The 20,291-nt window shown below is 30.9% G+C and overlaps 2 non-coding genes across 2 annotated transcripts; both read left to right on the top strand.

The window, feature by feature from the left end:
* Window positions 1–2,155: 2,155 nt before the first annotated feature.
* Trnap-agg lies at window positions 2,156–2,227 on the top strand. The gene has a single exon. It is a non-coding gene; the product is annotated as a tRNA-Pro (tRNA).
* A 16,140-nt stretch (window positions 2,228–18,367) lies between these two features.
* Trnap-agg lies at window positions 18,368–18,439 on the top strand. The gene has a single exon. It is a non-coding gene; the product is annotated as a tRNA-Pro (tRNA).
* The last annotated feature ends 1,852 nt before the right edge of the window (window positions 18,440–20,291 follow it).

Genomic DNA, 20,291 nt, shown 5'->3' with positions numbered 1-20,291 from the left:
CATAATATTTATCAAAGGAGTAAACTGAAACAATAATCTATTATGAAATAACACAATTTAAATATTATCATATATAATACCTTCATAATAAGGGGTTATATGTAATATAATATTAAGTACGTAATAAATTTTTGTGCACATTTTGTTATACAAATGTCCATAAAGTCTTGTCATATCTAAGTCTCCATTTCTGTTTTTAAATATAGAGCACTCAATAATTTACTACAATTAGGTAATTAGCTGTGGGTTTAGGTGGCTTGACTTTTTTAGTGGTCAGCCACTTGACCCTAGTCTACTCTCAGTACTGAAGATTTATTATTTAATAATTCACCCCAGTTTTGTATTTTGTTCTCTTTTATTTGTCCCCATTGGTTCAATTATCATAGAGTAACAAATGAACTAAACTCTGAAACCACTCCCTTGCTGTTTGTGTCATGTATCGTTTACATTTATAAATTAAATTACCCATTTAAGCAACCAAATTAACCATTTAACCAAATTAAGCAGTCTGTATCCATTTGTCTCTCCCATTTATACTGATTTTCTGTTGTATTCAGTTAAAAGTGTACATTTTTGTGTTAATGTTTTTGCATAATTTTGAATACCAAAATTAAGCAAATTTATAATATTTTAGTTATAATTATACATTTCAACCAATAAAAAAATTACTTGTTTTAAAAAGCTACATACAATTTTATACATAAGACTATAAAAATACAAAAATGTTTGAGAGACTAAACGTGTAAAAGAACATTTTACCTATAAATTGAACTTGCTCGCTTATACGTTGACGGATTTCGGTGCAAAATGTACCTATGGAATTTATTTAAAAATGACTAAATAGTTTGCGTCTTGTGAACTTTTTATAACTATGCTGGCTTTTTTACTTATATGACTTCAAAAATTTAAAACAGGCGCTAGTTTGTTAATAATAAAGAAAATCAAACCATTAGTTCAGCTTATTTTTATACTATGCATTACTACCTTTCTGCGAAGTTTGATAACTGCAGCTTTACTAGTTTTACAGATATTATAACAAAATTGCGGCTAGCGGTCAAACGATACATTTCTTGACCTATGGTTTAAAAGACTTTTGTGTCGAATTATGTCTACTATCGCCCACAGAAGTTTGCGGTACCCTTTTTAACACCATGTATATATTCTGCCCTTTTAAATCTGGTGCCCCGGGCTTTAGCCCTTTAAGCACGCATGTAAATCCAACTCTGCTGAATATTATTCCTTTTTCTTTTTCTTTACAATAACAAATAACCTATTGTTTTGTATCTTAGCTCCTACCACCTATTTCCTTTTTAACTGTTAAAAAACTCTTCTACCTTAAATTGGATCTGTTCTGAAATCTCTTTTTTTACATGATAGTAAATTCGATATAAGTTAGTACTAGGCAAGTTTCAGATACTGGGAATTATATAGCCGATACTTTGGTCCCCTAGTTCCCACGCTCACTTAGTTGTCTTACATTAGTTATTCTCATATTTATAATGACATTAAATCTTAATAAAACACGTACTTGAATTTGTTCATTACACTTAAGTGTATGTAGTTTTAATTTACATTTTACTTTGAAATTTATTTATTATGCTGGACCATCAAATTTTATATTTATAATATATCTAGCGAGAGTGAAAACACTAATATATAAAAGTAGTACGAAGTCAACAACAGTAACAATACAAGATAGACAACAGTGCACTTTATCTCTCCGAAATGGCGTTCCGCAAGGATCAATGATGGGTCCTCTTCTCTTTTTGTGTTAGAAAAATGATATCTAATTAAAACCTTCTTATATTTTTGACGACACTACTCTTATTATCAGTAACCATGAATTTAAATCCCTTGAATTTATAAAAGCAAATTACAAAGAGATATGCTTAAAATTAGACCCGGTAAAAATCAAAAATCATTAGAATTTTCAATGATAAGAAATAACACAATAAATTCTTGGGCTCCTGGTCAATACTTTGGTGGGACTGACATAATTTTAGAAAATTCAGGGTAATAAATCGCTTCTAGTTTTTGCTCTTCTTCTTTCATTGAGGCTTCTTCTTCAATTGCGTTATTGTAAGTGCTCCAGATATTTGATAAGAGAGAAAGTTGCCCACTATACTTGGTCCTTAGATTAGTTAAATTCAGACCTGGCTCGGTGGTCTAGGGGTATGATTCTCGCTTAGGGTGCGAGAGGTCCCGGGTTCAAATCCCGGCCGAGCCCTATACTTTTTTATTATTACGTATTAAAAACTCAAATTATACAGAAGTAAAGAGTAGTGATATATTTATTTATAGTGAATATATAATGACCTATATTTTGTAATATATTTAAGGGGAGCAGGTCGATGAAAATTAAAAAAAATTAGAAAAATTTTTTATTGCATTTTTTAATAGTTTAAAGTGTGTATTTTAAAAATATGTTAAGTATTAATGCTCAAATAAATTTATAAATTACAAAAAAAAAATTCACATAACAAAAGATGTTCACTAGTTTTTTGCAGCAGTTCGTAAGATGTTGGCTGACACAATCATATATTATCATGTGTGTTAGTTATAAGTATGTTATGGCTTTTGCTCTGTTGGTCAACCTGGTACTAGACAACTGGGAATACAGATGACAGAAAGAATATTGCTTTATTTGTTTTGATATGCTTAGGAGGTTTTGTTTATATGTGTTTGTTGTCGGATAATTGTGTTTTACTAAAAGTGTTGCTACTTTATTCATAGTTAGTGGTAGTTTGATTAGGAGTGTGTATATTGTTTCTTGAAGTGTTTTACAATACTTCTTATAACCATGCCAAGAGCAAAGGTTAGTTTACAAAAGACTAAATCTAAAACGTGAGTTTAGAGGAAACAAGTACCGTAAGTTGAGACTCTTAAATCTAGGCCTACACAAAACAGATTCTGCTAGCCCTAGCCCTAGGCCTACTACTAATGCAAACATTAGCTCTGCTTCTAAAAACTGTCCTTTTGATAAATATGACAATAATTGTATGACAATAATAATTCATAATTATTATGAAGGAACTGGAATGGGTAGTGTTATTTTGGATCTTAGTTTATTTAGTGAGCAATTAAAAAAATTTGTTAAAATGTAAATTCTGCGATAGCGAAGACTGCATAGAAACTTTGTACTACGGATAAGAAAAGATTTGGATTGGCTGTGAATATTGAACTGAAAATGTTGTGTTTGTTTGGAAATCAACTAATTTTATACAACTCTAAAAAAAATGGGGTAATGGAAAATATGAGGTAAACTTGAAATTTATTTACGGCATGAGAACGATTCGGAAAAGGTATCAGTGCAGGTAACATTCTGTGTTCATTATTAGACTTACCTTTACCACCTCAAAAAGTTTAGGACCTTGTAGTAACATAATATATTAGGCTGTTGAAAATTTTGCTAGTGAAAGTATGAAGCAGGCAATTGAGGAAGCTGTGTCTGTAAATGAGTGTGAAGAAACGTCAAAAAGAGATTTGACGGTTTGTTTAGATGGGTCTTGGCAAAGGGAGGGGACACAAGTCACTGAATGGGGTTGTCAGCGTAACATCATTAGATACTGGCAAGGTGTTGGATGTTTCCATAATGTCCAAATACTGTCAAATCTGCACTGTACATGAAAATAAAAAAAAAAAATAGTACCTGATCATATATGTTCCAAAAACTACGAAGGGTCAAGTGGCGGCATGGAAGTTGCGGGTGCCCCTAGATGTTTTCCGAAAGTCCCAGAGATCGAAATGTACGGTATGTACGATACTTAGGAGATGGTGACAGCAATGGTTTTTAAAAAGGTGGTTGACGATAAGCCATATGGGAGATGAAGTAGAAGTAAGAAAAACTGGAATGCGTCAATTATGTCAAGAAGAGAATGGGGAGCAGACTAAGGGAATTGAAGAAACGGTTGGGAAAAACAAAACTAAAAGATAATAGAGCAATAGGGGGCAAAGAATAGGCTAACAAATAATGACATAGACAAGCTGCAAGAATATTATGGCCTAGCTATAAAAAGAGGTGGATCAGATCTTCAACAAATGGTTAAAAATAAAAAAAAAAAAAAAACCAAAAAAAAAAAAATATGTGGGGGCAACTTTATTTCCACAAAATATCGAATGATGACACACCGCAACATGGCCTATGTCCAAAGGGGCCGGAGTCGTGGTGCGGTTTATAATAAAGCCGAAGCCCTACATCAGACTTTCAGCCATAAGTGTCACACAATTTGCCATATGAAAGTGATGGTACAGATCAATAACAAATTTATAGAGATTTAGCCAATCCGGATCTTCTAAAAAAATGCCTTGACCAAAAGACTCAAAACCAGAACGAAAGTTTCAAACAATGCCGTCTGGTCTAAGGTGCCTAAAATAAAATGTTTTTGTAAAGCTAAACACTCTAAAACTTGGCATATTTATGATGCAGTTTTAACTTTTAATAATGGATTCACCAGCAAATTGGATGGGTGTATAACAAGCTAGGAATCAAACTGAGCGAGAAGTCTGTTGCCGCATTGCGAAATTTTGATACAATACATTGAAAAAGGCAGAAAAATCTGCTTTAAGAGACATGACCAAGGAGGCTTCTAGAGTGTTGCGCTTAGGAGGAAAAGAAAACTTGCATTAGAAGAGGAAAATGAAGACCCAGATGACCCCTGAGTACGGAGCTGGGATGTTTTAGCAGCAAAATGTTAGTTTAGCAGTCTTTTTTGCCTTTACCGGACATTTCCCGGAAACTTGGTTTTTTTCATATAAAGGTACATGTATCTCAATAAACTATAAATGCTAGAGAATTGAAATTTGGTATTCATATAGAACATGCAATTCCAAATGGTGTTGCATCTTTTATCATTCTAATATAAAAAAAAAAATGAGAAAAAAAAATTTTTTGGTATAAAAAAATAATTTTTTTACACACAATATTTAAAAATTCCTAAAAAAATTTTTTCGCCAAGCATAAATTTGTTACAGTTATACTGAAAGTGCCAGAGGCCTTCACACACCATGTCTGTACCAAGATTCGCCAGCCACTTTTGGCCAAAAATTACTCATTTTTCTTTAAAAAACTCTAACTTTGGACCATTTTTTAAGATAAATTCCTATTTCTTTTTTGTATTACTCCTAGATAATTGTATTTTTCAAAAATATAATTAATTATACAACCCAAAATTTTTTTTATTTATTTTTTAAGGTAAAAATACTCAGTAAAAAATAAAAAAATATATATTTTTTGAGTTTGACTTGAAATACAGTACAGAAAAAATCACATTAGCCACAACATTAGGTACATGACTCAATTCCTCATTTAATTCTGAACAAAATCTCAAAATTGGAAAATGCCTAACTAAAAAAACATGTAAAATTTTACTTACCAGGAAAACATTCCATTTTGTGAATTAAATGTCAACTAATGTTTCTGGTTACTATAACAATATTAGTTAGTCAACCTTGCAAATATTTTCACTTTTCATTATCGTATCTTGTTTTTGAAAGAATAAAAATTAATTGTTCACTTATAAACACAAAAAATAACAAGTAACTATTTACATAATATGTACACATAGAAAAATCAATAAACAAAAAACTCAGCAGAAGTGTGAAGGGTAACACTTTGTGTGTGTGCACCCCTCTCTTGTACTTAACTCACACATACAAGGATTTTTTTTTTTTCTTTTTCTCCTCCTTTAGGGCTCTCAACACTACAAACACAACAGTTTTTTTGCTTGTTTTTTACTTTTTTAAAAAATTAAAAAAGTAAAATTAAAAGTAAATTAAAAAAAATTAAATTAAACAAAGTAATACTTGGAAATATTGTTTTATTGTGATTCCAAAAAACACTACTGATATGTTTAGTTTAATTACTAAATATATTTTAATCTTTTTTTTACAAAACGTCCTAAAAATAGGACGCTGGCAATCTATGCATAAACCTGCCGACGTCCTAAAAATAGGACGCTGGCAATCTTCATACAATTATCCAACGTCCTAATTTCGTAGGACGTTGGCACTAAAAGGGTTAAAGATTTTTTTACTAAAGTTGCAAGAGATGTTTATAAAGGAGTACTCTTTGCCTACAAAAAATTTGAAGGTTGTAACTTACTTAGTTTTGACAATACATGTACCTAAAGTTTGTAAATTTAACATGCGCGGGATAGGAACGACCCGCTCCCCTTTAAGTGAAATAGGTTATTTTGAAATAATGTATTAAACCCAGATTTAATCAAATATTTTAAAGGTTTTTAAAGTAAAATTGTAAAGGAATTGGAAAACATCAACAAAATATATCTAAGGCTTCTCTAAATACTTGAAAGTCAACTCTTGGAGAATATAGGCCTTTAATTTATTACTCATTTCTATTAAATATTCCTTTTACTGTAAACCACAACTGTCGTTGTTTATATGTACACATGTATTAAATTACAGTTATTAAATGGATTTTGGTCCAATTTTTATGTTATTGACGATGTGTAAGATTTTGCACAAAAACATTCTTTTTAATAACCGGGATTCAATACTCAGAGTTGAAATAATGCAACGAAAAGTAATACCTTGAATAATCAAAGCGTTCCTTTCCTGGTAGAGTTTTTCCTAAAACAATAATAACATCCAAAATGGTGGACGTTTCACTTGGATCATGTGGTTATTTCAACAGGCGTTATTTAGTAGAAATATAGCTTATGAAATGAGGTCTGAGGTATTATGTTACGGTAAAATAAATCATTAAAACTGCACGTATATTAATCTGGGATTGCATTTAAAATGTCCATAAGACTCCCCACAGACCATTCCAACAAGTTAAGCATGGGACGATTATTAAATAAAAAGGTAGTTAAAGGTAGTTTGTAGATAGATCACATTGGTTTAGATAATATAAGGTGTTTACCTTACAGCATTGAAAACGCCTAGTATACACTTTAATACATAAATTACACTATACATTAGAAGAAAAATAATGATTTAATACATGGAGCATCGCCTTGGTAGTTTTCTTATAAAAGAACATTCCCTTTGAAAAAGAAGAGCAGCATTCAGGCGGCCTACTTTAACGTGTACTCAATCTACTGATGTATGTTGAAATATCTGTGTGTACTTTATCACTGTTGCTCTTTTCAAATGGAACAAGTTTTAATGCTTTCAAAGATACTCCAATGAGTTTTTGTAAGGTGTTCATTCATAAATAATTGTGTATAAATTTATTCATGTTAGTAAATAATTTATTATATACTATAAGAAATTATACTTCCCTTAAAAAATGAATTACAGTCCTAGCAGTGAAACTTGTAAACGCTGTACAAAGAAACTTTGGTACATCTATTAATTCATATTCTATTCAACATTTCCAGATTTACCTATACGTAAAGTCTATATTTCTTCCGATTGTGAAGGAACATATACATACACATGCATATATTTGTAAGACAACACTACACTGAACGTTTTATTTATATTTTGATAATACAATAAAGTTAATTGTTAAAAAGATTTTTCTTCATATAATAAATTAAAGTAAAACATTAAAAAGGATATTTATAACAATAATACGTTAATGTTCCAATAAATGGTTTTTACTCGTACAATGAATATTTTCATTTCATATTCTCCAAAAATAGTTTATGGGTCTTTCTTACGGAGAATGCCGTGATTGAGCAATATATGATGTGGAAAAGTTTATTATATATCTAACTGAAAGTATCAGATGAAGCCAGAGGAAAATAGCAACAGGACTGCTGAGCTAGCTTCGTGAAGCTTAAGAGATCAAGAGATTTGGAGAAGGCTCTTCTATATTCAGCATGGATTTTTATCTCGGATATAGGCCATATCATTAGCTACATTTCTGTCCGTTTTAGAGGCCATATGTAACTAATAAATAATTAATTTCTACTATTCACACTAAAAATAATACGTTATCTCCTCATTGTACCTTGTGTTATTACATTTTTATTTATGATAATGATGTAAAACTGTTAGGACCATGTCATAGAACATTCATTATATTTAAAATGGTACATCTGAAGATTAATTGGTACTATAAGATAATTTATGTTCTATTTTAAAACATTATAATTGAATTAAAATTACAAATTTAATAAACACAGATTAGGCTTGTATAGACATTACTTACAATACAATAAGGATTAATATAAGAAGTAAATATGCATAACAAAAAATATTCATCGCGATTGTGTCTAGGCTAGCATTAAACAGAAGAAAGACTTTATACAGAATTTGATCACAATAGATTTGGAGAGCTATCATATATTTAAACTCTTTTGCATAGATGTTTATAATGATAACGTTGGAAGTTCAAGCCTGGTTGGTAAGTTGCAAGTCCTTTATCTCTGTAGCGATAACACATTTACCTTTTTGGTTTCTCTGATAACACTGTAAAATTGTTTTAGCTGTATGGAAAAAAAATATACTAGGAAGAACTTAGGCGATACGACAAATTTATTGCTATAAAGAATTTTTCTAATAAATCAGATCAATTAAGATCCATTGCGGATCTGAAAGATACTATAACTGAATTAGTTAAAATATAATTCCTCGGTACCCCATAGGCGGATTACCTAGAGCATACTATTCCTTTCCAGTAACACTAGAATAACTTATTAGGTCACTTAAGATTTAAAATCGTATAGGCCTATTAAAGATACTCAGATTAAGTCACTTAAGTATAACGTTTGACTCAATGGGAAAACTGTTTATTTTTTAATATGTATAAATCACTCACTAACACGTTTTGCTCGTAATGCGCAGATTAATATTGATTTTAATATTAAAAATAAAAGATTATGTTACTGCGTCAAAGCAGTGCCAAATAATTTATAACATAGAAATATTACAAATTATGTCTAATGGTTTTCCCAATACAGTTATTGCCCTTTGTGTGACACACCCACCTCACTGATTACGAACTGCCACTGCTAATGCCTTGCCAAAACATCAGAGAAGCGAATCTTTTACATAAAGTGCAAATACATTTTATTATAGGTGGTACAGTGCCATATGGCTAGTAAAGAGTATTATCAATCAATTAAATGATTTCAGTCAGTTTCTTAATTGGCTGATAGTTAGCGAAGTCTGTCTATAGAAGGGCTGGACAAATGTTATTTCTGTCCCTTTAGCTGTCTGCGACACATTGAAAACAAACTGTCGTGCATACTTGAAATTTAGTATGCAATTACTTCATTTCGATGTAAGCAACAAAAAGGTAGATGATGATGTATGACAATTCATGGAATTTGGCTCGGAGGTAAGAGATATTTTAATATTGGACCTTTGGGTAATAATGGTAAACAAACTGAGTTCCATTATATAAAATTAAATCACGTGACATAGTAACCCATAAAGCCTAACTATATTGTAATATGGAGTTGCTTATACCTTGAAACTTTATATAACCCTTAGGAAAGCCAGTTACGTAACATGTGCTGTGCCATATCCTATCTTGTCCATAATAATATTTAGACAATATTCTGTCATTGGTATTTAAATTAAAACAGGGGTGCCCAACCATTTTTACCCAAGGGCCACATTGTAAAGCCTTTATGGCCAGGCGGGCCAACATCCCAGGGGATTTGGAACCCCAAACAAAACGTAGCCTATTGCCCAGGGTTTGTTCCAGAAATCTTGTGCAAAATATGAGTTTTAAGGTTATTTGGCCCTTGTTTCCTGATTATTGTAATTTCTTATTATTTATTAGTTGTTAGGTAAAGGTTTATAATATATTATGTTTTTAGGTTATTTTATTAGAAATAAATATAAACCCAGACTTTTGGATGTTTGCTCTAATTCTGAGGGAACAATAAAAAGTCACCAATAAATTGAATACATTGATTTTAATTAATCCTACAAGGATACTAGGACATACAAATTACGTGGCGAGTGGTGATTGGGTAGGGGCTACGTCGCCGCACCACACGCTTTGCCGTGCTTTACGCGCGCTATATTCGCCAGCCGGCAGCCACCACCCTAGTCAGTGAAATCTGTCTGCAACTACTTTACTTCTTTCAACACTCATACTCCACCAAATGAATACGGCTCATTCTACGTGAAATCGACTGGACTGCTTGGTTCTCAAAATTTGTATTTATTTAATATTTCAAATGCTTGTAAACAAATTTGGTTGTTTTGGCAACAAGGCGGGCCACATAAAACTGACTCGAGGGCCGGATTCGGCCCGCGGGCCGTAGGTTGGGCAGCCCTGAATTAAAACACTGATAGAAAATCGTGTAAAATTAATTTAATTTACATATTAGATTACCTTGGACTAAATAATTCTAATATTTAATGTAGGTACACTGTGTGTACGTACGATAATTAGGGCTTAGGTTAAAATGGGAAACGTTATTGCAATGAAAATGAAATTTACTAATAATAAAACTTAGAAATATAAATTAATGTTTCAGCCTCATCCATAACTAAAAATTATCGCAATACCTTGGAATGGAAATGTCAGTATCAAATGAGTGCAAGCATGAATTAATTTCAAAATGCTAATTGGCACTTATGCTTTTCCAAATGTAAGTATTAAAAGGAAACAAATATCCAATGTTAATTTCTATATAACAATTAGAATCAACATTTGAGGTAATTTTAAATTCAATGTAAGTTATAAGATAAAAAGTGGATGCCTGCCAATACTTCTTTTTTGGGTACTACTAAATATATTTTCAATTATGTTAAGTGTATTACTGAATGTTAATTAATTATAATAAAAGTGTTTAAAGAGCAATTTTGTAGTAAATCTAGTTTTTCCTTTGAGTACTTAACATTATCCATTATTGTGCTATTTAGTTTTAACCATTTAATAGCAATCAGAACTATTGCATTCAAACCATTTTTTTGTTTCATCAACATTAAGTGAATGTAATACATTGACTAAATTGAATATAAAGACAATTACAAGAATATAAATATTGACGTTTTAAACTGTAATGTCTGTAATGCATACGACCTGTAGGCTAAACAATTTTTGTAGATGGAATATATCTAGTATTCATTACACTAAGTGTGAAGTAAATGCCATTACTTTATCAAAGTAATATGGTTAACATCGTCGGAAAGCGTTAAAGAAGCAATTTACTTTGCTGCAGACTTGCTTCAAGCATTGTTCTCTAACATAAAGTTCACGTCATTTCCATGAAAGCAGGCTCTGAAAATTTTAATCCTCGTTGCTTTAAGGAAACATTATTTTTTATAGATAAAAGTTATTCTTGTTTGCAAATTATAAAATAATAATAAGCGGCAGATTATTAAAAATATTTCCAAGGTATAACAGCAACTATTCCGTATAGAAAATACAATACTTTTAAAATGCAACATTTTTTTGCATAAAAATATATACTCGTAATTCAATTGGGATTTCCCTACCTGTTACATTAAAAAACAAGGATTTGTCTAAGTCCTGATATAAGATATGTTCTTATTTTTAATTATTTACACATTTATTATATTATCATAACAGGAAACGTCGTCCTATTACAAATTTTTTTTACTTTATACGTATGTTTCTGGCAACCTAAAAGGCAAAATTGGACTATATACTTTTCAAATTCCCTTTAAAAAGTCACAAATTAAATTATTATTTTATGATTACGTATTGTATAATACGCATCTAGATACTCAGATTTAATAATTTTTAAGGCAGACGTTGTGCAATATAATGTTTTTTCATTTCAAATAAATAATATAGAGAAGCTATAATAATTGCAAAATTAATTTATTGACTGAAAAATAGGCGGTGAAGTTGGATGCTTGATAAAGACACTCTTGTGTGGTTACTTATAAAATTATCAAAGTATTAAAAATATTAAGAAACAGTGACCTAAAACAATCTTCGTTCAGGCTATGGAATCAGACTTTATAATTACGGCCCCTTAAATATAAGGAGGTGTGTGTGTGTGTGTGTGTGTGTGTGTGTGTGTGTGTGTGTGTGTGTGTGTGTGTGTGTGTGTGTGTGTGTGTGTGTGTGTGTGTGTGTGTGTGTGTGTGTGTGAGTGTGTGTGTGCTTGTGTGTGTGTGTGTAAATAAACCCAATAGAATTTCATGTGTTACTAGCAGGTATCGCGCAGGTTACGGGTAAAAAGTTACCCGAGGTATCGCGCGCAACAGTTTCCTACTAAAAAGTAGCGATATCATGGCCAAATCCCTTTCAAATTACTCTTAAACACTTTTGAGATAAGTGATATTCAGACATTCTGATCCTTTCCAGATTAAAGATTAATTGAATAGCTCCAAAGATTTCAGTAAATATTAAGCTACTTTTGGCCACTGTGATGTATTCCTAATGCAGAATTTTTAAGCTTTTCAGTAATACATGGTATAAGTAGTTTAGAAACGGTAGAAGGCGTACTTTAGTCATATACCATATCAGTGTTGATGGTTAAGAATTAAGAGAAAGTGATAATTGCTCTTATGGATCGAATAAATTAGATTTTAGTTTAGTGTTTGGATTTGCCTTGTTGCTCCTGCAATAAAGTATATCAAACTTGTATACTTATGTTAATATTATTATCTCTAGTGTAAGATATTCTGGTCCCACAGTTAAGATTATTTTTTACCTGACCAAGAAGATATAGATGAGTTAAACCCTTTAAACCCGTTAAAATATACGTTTGGCTAAAGATTACTAATGTGGTTTTTATGGCTTGTCTTGTTTTATAGACCATGTTTTAAAATCTTTATAAAAAGTGAAATAATAAAGCTGTATTCAATATCTGTATTACACTTCTGATCAAGAACTGCATACTTAATATTCTTTAAAATTTACAGTTTAAAGTAATTTTTTAATAACTTCTATTATTCTTATCTGTATATGCTCTGTATCAACAGTGATTTCTGAAATGACAAGTAGTGTTTTTATTATCAAGCTTGCTCTATGCTTTCAAAAATAATCATAGTTATATCACTTAAAAATATGGGTTTTGCTTTCATTTTACAACCATTACACTTCTGTTTAATCCAAAAGGGGAATTTTAAGGACCAGTAGGGCGGTGCCGGAGGGATTTTTGAAATAAAAAAAATGCTTTTTAATTTAACAAGGGAGCCTAAGAATGTCTTGTAAAATTTAAATACAATTGGTTCAGTAGTTTTTAGGTGATTTAGTAAAACACACATACAGAAATGCTCCATTAGATTTTATATAATAGTATAAATTAAAGAAACTCTTTACTGTTACATCTTAATGATTACCCTTTACGGTTTCAGGTAATTTTTCTTTCTTGGTATTCAATCTTAGTAATATATTCCTAATCATTATACATTTTAATATATAAGCATTGATATACTGTACAATCATTGAAAATAGGAGTAAAAATTAATTTATAACTCTGGTTTGAACTAAAACGACTAACTTTTAAACCCTTTAAAATATGCGCGAGTTTCCTTAACTTTGAATCTTAAATTAGTCCTGTAGTGTTTAAATGCAAGATACAAGATGTATCGTAATGAAAAATAACTTATCAAGAATAAATTATAGTTTTAACCTTTTAAATTTTCTTCTTCATTATTAACGTACTTCAAAATGCAACATATTTCGCATAAAGTAATTGAAGAACAACATGTTTAATATTCTAAGACAACATTGTGACTGAGAAAAAATAACGGTCTTTATATAAAATTCAATATAAATAAAATAAAAAAAAGACAACTATATTATAATGAATTAAGTGAGTGATTAATTTTATCAATTTGTAATGTAAAACGAGCGGTTATTTTATCGCGTGGTAATAGAAAATACGTCACATCCCGTATCGTATTACAGGTTGCGTGGTAAATTTCAAGTATATAATTAATTGTGTTTTACTATGTCATATGTTAAAATGTGATTGTATTCACCTTATTTACAAATTGATTTATTTTATCCTGCTATTTTCTCGTTGCCATAGTTACTAATAAAACATGTTTGCTAACGCTCAGCCAAATACTGTAGAGTGACATACACTACCATCAAAATCGACGTTGCTTATACATAATGACGCGTCATAATATCTTTGAAGGCAATATGACAATTCGTTCTCAAGTTGTCGTGTGGATAGGTAGACCGAGAATTGAAATTTAGAATAATGAGATGTTTTGTTAGAGCTAAGCCAATAAATAACCATTTTTATATCCGGGGTTAAGTATTCCTCTCTTTATAGAGAGTATGCTGTTATGATCATCATAAAATAGAATTAATATTTACTAATTATTTTCATATTGCTATTGATGATAGAACTTTTAGGAATTTTATAACACGTGCACACAATATAAATAAGAAACCAAATTTCATAACCTCTGTTCTGTGTTGTAGTAAACAAAGGAATCTATGAAACCAAAGAAGATTATGAAACTACAAGAAGATTTAACGTATATGTTTATATAAACATATGAACTCACTTTAGAACAGAATACGTAGTCCCTTGTACCGAAATTATTAAACAGAATTATTCACTGTGGTCTTGTCAGTCTTTTGATACCCAGTGTATGTAAAAGCTTACAGTGCATCAGGGAAGGTTTAAATAGCAGGAGAAAACATAAAATTTTTAAGGAAATTAATGTGAAAAGGAGCTTTTTTTAATTTAAAATATTACGTTAGCAAACAGTATATAATTCTTACTATATTGCACATTTGGAGATAATAATTTTTTAAATGTAAAAGTTGATTTAAACAAACGTAACAATTATACTGATCCTAGTTGTCATAGACAAGACACGTTTGTTTTATGTAGACCTTTGAAAAGAAACAAACGTTATGTAAACGAGATAAGCAAGAGGATGGCAGGTTGTCGGCAAAGCGGCTGTGTACAATAGCCACCCCAGTCCCTTTACCTGCTTTGTATCTCTACAAAGTGTCACAAGCAGTTGTTTAAACAGTGTCAAACAGAAGCGCTGTCACAGGCAGTGGAATGACGCACTCCATTTTAGCTATAAAACAGCACATTTTCTTTGTGGAAATTTTTGTTTAATATATTACATATATTAAACACACACATATACACATTATATAATATATTCGTAGTTACAATAATCTTACTATGAGTATACAACAAGTATTGAATCATTGAGGTAAATTAGTTACAATAATGTTGGCATCAGATTTTTATATTGTAATTATACAACACAACATCTTCTATTATACAATTTTAAATTATTAACTGGTATATATTATGTTTATTATACGTCATGGCTCAAGTTAGTTGTATTATAAATTACAAAGTTTTGAACACAGTTAAAACTGTATTAAGAATTAAATAAAAGTACGTATTTATATAATTATTTGTTAGAAAACTTTTCTTATAGATTTTGTTAATATTTAAAATTTCAGATTAAATACTCCGTAGTTCCCAAATTACTTAACGCACCAAACCGCCTTGTTCACAAAATATTTATTTATATATTTACTACATTATTATATTTGCTTGATTATTGATCCGTATGAAGGATAATGCATGAATAAGCCTGAAAACAGGCTTTGCTGAAGTTGCATAAAACATTTCATGTCTATAAATAATGTATTCTGGAGATATCCTGCGGAAAACAGACATCCAAGCAAGCAGACAGAATATTTGTTTAGCCAATATCCTTTAATTACAGTTACGAAGCATTTTTAACTCAATTTTATATTTAGATACCACTGTGAATGATAGACATTGCTAACATTCAGCTATAATGTGTTACCGTTTCGTATGTTAAATTGGCATATGATTGTACTTTTTTACAAATCGGGTTGTTTTACGATTTTATTGTAGCTAGCATGTTTACTTGTAAGGCGTGAAAAATGTTTGATAATGAGCCAATCCTAAGGAATACCAAATTACAATGTGCCAGAATGCAACTGAGGGTTCCTGCTAAGTTGAAAATCTAATGGTCAGCTCGTTCTCCAGATGACGCGCTGACGGGTATAAAGATATACATGAAACTTTTTAGCCTCCTTTCCGCCCAGGGGTTGATAGTGTTAGAGCTTTTAAAAATAAATTGTTTCTTAAAGATGGTTATAAAGTAAACAAGTTTTGATATGGATGATGAGTTCAACTTCCTTCTTCTTCCACTTAGAGCAGGGACAAAACCCTGACGCTATCACAGATGAGTCCGTCTGAAGAGATCGAAATCAAGTGATCGAAAACGACATTTTTTACCGTTTCGATACTAGGGACACCAAGACTAGAAATTCACGAGTAATCTAGACGAAGGAGTGTTCGCATTATCTCATCAGATACAAAATTAAGAGAATTGCGATGTTTTAAACACTATCCCAAAGCACAGTGGAACCACCTAGTTTTTAACAAAAAACATAGGTATGATCGGAAGGGTTGATCCAATGCGAATTTTGGATTCAGCTCCTTTTCACCTTACGCTCAGTGTAACTAAACGCTGCACTATGCGAAATGTGAAAAGGAACTGAACTCAAAATTAGCATTGAATCATCTCTTCACTCGATACTTACGTTATTCGTAAAACGGGGTTTTCTTTAATGTCTGTTATATAAACTTCAGCTGAACAGGTCACTTTAGTATAGTGGAGGGAATATAGTTTCATTGTTAGTATTGGATCCTAGACTTCTCCCCTTTGCCAATAGAGGCAACAAAAGGATCTTTGGTGTCCAAAATATTGTTTAATTGATGATATTTAAATACAGTTGCTTAATGTACAATGTTATATCGACGCCAAAAGATAATCGCTCATATAATCTTATGCTAATCAAAAACACTTTTCTTTACTGTACCTTACATGTTATTCAGTAAAAAAAATGCGTACCTACATATGTGGAAGCTATAAAGCAATGGTAAATGATCATTAGGATATTTACAACTCTTAATAAAAATTTGGCATTTGGCGTCAACATTTAAAAATTATCGCTACAAGATAAAGTTACTAGAAAATAAAAGTGTTCTTCTTTATGTTAATTATTTTAAAATTAAGTTGTACTTGCATGATTTTATATGATTACTTTACATTAATAATCAGGAATGTAAAATCAAGTTTTTCTGTTCTGAATGCTATTTTCATGTAACTAGAGACTTCTAGATGTAATTCTTTGGAGCATAATAGTCAGCCTATCTTACTTAGCCATCCATTAAAGAATAATTTCCTTAACCTTTTATTGAATCACAATATAAATTGGCAGAAATGTTGGAAAATACTTTTCGCCATATATTTCTTTAGCACATTGATTTAGTTAAAAATAATATATTCTCCATAATCTGTACAGTATACGTAAAAACAGATGTCCTGACTGACTGACTAAATGATTCATCAATCTCCACAAAAACATGAAAGATAGAGAAATGACATTTGGTACATACCTTTATCTTGTGCCCTAAAGGCGCACTAAGTTAGGTTTTTCCTTCTCAGGGCTCCACCACGCTGACCAGTAAAGTTGCCAAAACTATCATAATAAATGCATTTCAGCAAATGTTATTAATTGAAAGATCCTATTAAGTTGTAATAAAAAGTTCTTTGTGAAAAGTATATTCTGATAGCACACTCATATGTTTAATTAATTTTAGTAGTATTTTCAATTTCTTTACATTTATATTTTGAAAGGATATAGTAAGTATAAAAATTTCAACGGTTGTTACTTCAACTTTCACTGTAATCAGTGTTTGTTAAGCACAGAGGTTATAACCATAAGTATACGACCGATATATGCTTTAAAGACCAATGTTTATATATATTTTCTTGATTAGAGCAAATAGGCAACCTCAACCATGACTTAGGAAATACAATTCATTCCAACCGGCATTGCTCTTAAACCTGCAAGACATAAAATGAAAACCATTCGCAATTTCCTGAAACTCTTAATTATGAACACTGCAATAATATTTATCTCAAATATGCCAAAACCCGTTTAAATCTTACATAGAGCCCCACCATTTATTACATCATAAGTGTGTTAACGCGTTAACTAAAAATCAAGAACTTTGACTTTAGAATCCCACCATATTGGACTAAAATATCTCTATCTGACTTAAGAGCCCTAAATTTAAAGTTATGCTAAGGAGGTTATAATGTCTGTTACTACCATTGAACTTCAGAGAATTGAGAATTTCATTCAAAAGAAATACTATAGACGTTCCAATTCCAATGTTCCAAGTAGGAAATTGCGTGTAACGCCGCGTTCAAGCTAGTATTTCTTTCTATCCAATGGTATATTTTATTAACAGAACTCTTGATTATTGTACACAGAAATTGAACTTAAATTTTGAAAGCTAAACAAACAAAACTAATCGCGGGAAGATCCTTTAAAACTCGAGATATTTAGTACTAATGTAGAAGAGTTGGTATGTCCTCCGTGACTCTACAGCTCGACTCTGCTGCTCCAGATATTTCCGGAGAGAAAGTTGATACTATACTTCTCACCTTTATCGCTTACGTGAAACAGCATGGCTCGGTGGTCTAGGGGTATGATTCTCGCTTAGGGTGCGAGAGGTCCCGGGTTCAAATCCCGGCCGAGCCCAGATTTTTTATGTATACAACAGTGAATTATTTATGAACGGTTTATGCGTATTTTATATAGGTTAAAATATCTTATCCATTATAATATTAATTATTTCAATCAATTATTATGCAAAAAATATAAGAAATTATTCAAATTTTTTACATATATACGTAAACATTTTAATTTAGAGAAACTATTAGTTTTTACTCAATAATTAAACCATCCTTTTAATTAATAACTACATCAAAAACTTTGATCTCACAACCGAATAATATTATATTAAATAATTAAATTCATTTCATATTGCTTTTTTCAATAGAAGTTTCTCTAAGTAATATTTTAACAACTATACCAAGGGTTTTGTGGATATTTATAATCGTTCAGTGAAACAAGTTACAAATAACACATCGATTAAAGTTCAGCAGTCTAATACGTTCATGAAGATGTATAACTAGCCTAAATAAAAGAAATATAAAAATAAGTAAATTATATCACAGTAATACGAAACAATCAAATCACAACAAACTCGATTTGTGTAAACTTCATGCAAAATATCTCCAAAATATGGTCTGAATAAAAAAAACACTGATTGTTAAAATGGAACCAAAAATTAGCTAATAATGGTACTGCATTCAATAACTGAACACTAACGAATGTACAGAGTTTTAGGATTAATTCATGAATCCTTATTAAAATATTTCGCTTAACCGAAAATATTGACAAATTATGTAGCCTAAGGACAAGAATGTAGTGTAAATTTAAGTTCATGAATTTCATGACTATTGAAGGTAGGGACCTAAGAAGGGTAGGGTACGATAAGCGGACCCGGTTTTTTATATCGAAGAATGTAATTATCGATACCTAATATTCGCATCTCATATCCCAGACTATCAATCGATATAAAAGTATCTATAGTCCTCAATAACAATCATATGTTTTTAAATTAAAATGTGGATTTAATATTTACAGTGATGAAAAAATTATTATAAGCAAAATTAGGAAAACTGAAGACGACCGTATTTGCTCCTCTCACAGTTACAGTTGTTCTTTCCCACAAATTTCACATAATGGATTTTTCGGTACAAGTCCAAAATGTTGAAGCCACGTAAAACATGTCTTATCATCTTCCAAAGCAATGTCGTGTAGTTTTCTAAAATTTACTGCCATTTTTAATAATTAAATGTTACTTATATGTAAAATTGAAGTATTACCTTAACTGTATTATTTGAAAGTGTTTACAGCTGTTGATATAGATTATTTAAGTTATTTGTTCAAAATAATTATTCAGTATCGATTGATTATATCGGTGGTTATGATTAAGTAATATCGTTTGCCAATTTCGATACAAAAAACCGGGTCCGCTTATTGTACCATACCCCCTAAGAATAGCAAATAAGAAGAACACTGACGAAAATGTATAATCTTGATTTAATAGTTATTAAATAAACAACCTAGTAAAGCACCTTTAGGAACTTTATTCATTAAATCACCACTAGTACTTTTATTTCGCATCCCGTTGATTTCTCACCACTTAATGGATGCTTAATCGATACAAAATATATTCTAAACACATTTAACGCCTTATATTGTAAATCATTGATGTCCGGAATTCTTATAATCTTTATCGCTTAATGGGAATTAAAAGTTTGTGTGTTTCAAAAGTTGTGGCTATTAGAATGCACGTGGAAAAATAAGATTAGTTGAGCGTGTAATATGTTTAGCTTCCAATTATCAGTAATCAGCGCGGTGTAGGACTAAAGGTGCTGCCGTAGCCTGCGTTGATGGCCGGAGGCATTACTGACAACACGTAATTACGTAAATACCAGAATATTCCGGGATGAGAAAGAAATACTGGTTTCGAATCAACGGA

Source organism: Homalodisca vitripennis, chromosome 2 (genome assembly GCF_021130785.1).
Source record: "Homalodisca vitripennis isolate AUS2020 chromosome 2, UT_GWSS_2.1, whole genome shotgun sequence".
In the NCBI taxonomy this organism is placed as follows: Eukaryota; Metazoa; Arthropoda; class Insecta; order Hemiptera; family Cicadellidae; genus Homalodisca; species Homalodisca vitripennis.
Note: the sequence above shows the minus strand (reverse complement) of the source record. Positions and strands in the feature narration are given on the sequence as shown.